Source organism: Priapulus caudatus, unplaced genomic scaffold (assembly GCF_000485595.1).
Source record: "Priapulus caudatus unplaced genomic scaffold, Priapulus_caudatus-5.0.1 Scaffold1188, whole genome shotgun sequence".
NCBI classification, from domain to species: Eukaryota; Metazoa; Priapulida; class Priapulimorpha; order Priapulimorphida; family Priapulidae; genus Priapulus; species Priapulus caudatus.
In genome coordinates, this window is record NW_014578249.1 from 15,855 (window position 1) to 18,354 (window position 2,500).

Here is a 2,500-nt window from a genome sequence, read left to right on the forward strand (position 1 = left end):
CTCTCTCTCTCTCTCTCTCTCTCGCTCTCTCTCTCTCTCTCTCTCTCTGCCGTTCTCTCCCCCCTCTCCCTCTCTCTCTCTCCCTCTCTCTCACACACCCCTCTCTCTCTCTCATCAGGTACGGCGATACCTGGAGCTCTCTATGCGTGGGTGGCAGTGTTCATTCTGCCCATCAACTGCGCTCTCAATCCCATCCTCTACACGCTCACCACACACATGTTCAAGCAGCACGTGGTGAAGCTCTACCGAAGCCTGCACCAGGTCGCCACGGACGACCGCGAACTGTCCGTCTGGAGCGCCACATCTACAGCTGGAGGAGGAGCAGGAGGCGGGGCAGGAGGAGGAGGGGTAGGAGGAGGAGGAGGAGGAGGAGGGGGAGGAGCCGGGAGGCGGGTGCTGACGAATACGACGTACATACCTGAGGTGAGTGGGTGCGGGTGGATTACTCGTGTGGTCTCTCTGATGATGCGGGGCAGGAGGAGGGTGAGGAGAAGGAGGAGGAGGAAGAGGGGGGAGCAGGATGCGGAGGAGGAGGAGGGGGAGGAGGAGGAGGAGGAGCCGGGGGGCGGGTGCTGACGAATACGACGTACATACCTGAGGTGAGTGGGTGCGGGTGGATTACTCGTGTGGTTCCTCTGGGGAGGCGGGGCAGGAGGAGGAGGGGAGGAAGGGGAGGAGAAGGAGGGGGAGCAGGATGCGGAGGAGGAGGAGGGGGAGGAGGAGGAAGAGAAGGGGGAGGGGAGGAGGAGGAGGAGGATGGGAGGAAGAGGATGAGGAAGAGGAGGAAGAGGGAGAGGAGGAAGAGGAGGAGGAGGAGGAGAAGGAGGGACAGGAGGAGGAGTGGGAGGAGGAGGAGGAAGAGAAAGGAGAGGAGAAGGGGGAGGAGGAGGAGGGAGAGGAGGAGCTGGATTACTCGTGTGGTCTCTCTGGCTGGCTGGCTGTCACTTTCGTTTTTATTCCCTCTTCTTTATTTCACTTTTAATTTTTTTCCTGGTCGTTGTTTCTCTCTCTTCCTCTTTCTCTCTCAGTGTCTGTACGTGTATATCTCTCTCTCTCTCTCTCTCTCTCTCTCTCTCTATCTCTCTCTCTCTCTCTCTCTCTATCTCTCTCTCTATCGCTCTCTCCCATCTCTTTTATAACTACCCGTCATCCTCACACGCCTCTCTGGCTACCTCACACAGGAGCACATGAGTCACAGAGCAGAGCGCTCGGACGTCGCTCGCCGCAGCAACGGCGTCGTCGTTGCCACGACAACGGGCAAGGCGACACCGTGGAGCCTGAGACGGGAAGACGAGGTCAGGCCGTCGTCACAGGAGAAGCAGGCGAGAGCTGCAGCCGCCGGCAACTACTACTCGCCCGCCAGCCGACCGAAGCGGACGACGATGATATGACGTCATCGTGACGTCATTGCGTCGCCGTCTGGCCGCCCCAAACAGACGACGACGGTGTGACGTCATTGTTACGTCATCGCGTTATAGTCCGACCGCCCGAAACATACGACGATGGTGTGACGTCATCCTGACGTCATTGCGTCACCGTCTGACCGCCCGAAACAGACGACGATGGTGTGACGTCATCGTGACAGACGACGATGGTGTGACGTCATCGTGACGTCAATGCGTCGCCGTCTGGCCGCCCGAAACAGACGACGATGGTGTGACGTCATCCTGACGTCATTGCGTCACCGTCTGACCCCCGAAACAGACGACGATGGTGTGACGTCATCGTGATGTCATTGCGTCACCGTCTAACCGCCCGAACCAGACGACGATGGTGTGACGTCATCGTGACGTCATTGCGTCGCCGTCTGGCCGCCCGAAACAGACGACGATGGTGTGACGTCATCCTGACGTCATATGAGCGAGAGGGGGAGGAGGAAGGAGGGTGGGCAGAGGAGGGAGGAGGGGGGTGAGTGAAGAGCAGGGAGAAAGGTTGGGAAGGGGAGATGGTGGGGTGTGTACAGCGTAGCAGCGTGTGGGTGGTGGGCATCCTAGGCTGCATAGGTACGGAGAGGAGGATGAGGCAGAGGGGGAGGAGGGAGGGGTAGTGGGAGGGAGACGGGAGGGCTAGTGAAGGGCAGGGAGGAAGGTGGGGAAGGGGAGATGGCGGGGTGTATACTGCGTACTCTCTCTCTCTCTCTATCTTTCCTTCATTTTCTCTCCCCTTCTCTTCCATATCTCTCACTCGCCTCTCTCCTCCCTCTCTCCTCCTCCTTCCGTTCTCTCTCTCTCTCTCTCTCTCTCTCTATCTCTCTCTCTGTCTCTCTCTCTATCTTGCGTTCTACCTTTCCCTCATTTTCTCTCTCCTTCTCTCCCTCCCCCTCTCCCCCTCTCTCACTCGCTCTCTCTCTGTCTCTCTCTCTATATATATTGCGCTCTCTCTTTCCCTAATGTTCTCTATCCTTCTCTCCCTCCCCCTCTCCCCCTCTCTCACTCGCTCTCTCATTGTCTCTCTTTCTATCTTGCGCTCTATCTTTCCCTCATTTTCTCTCTCTCTGTCT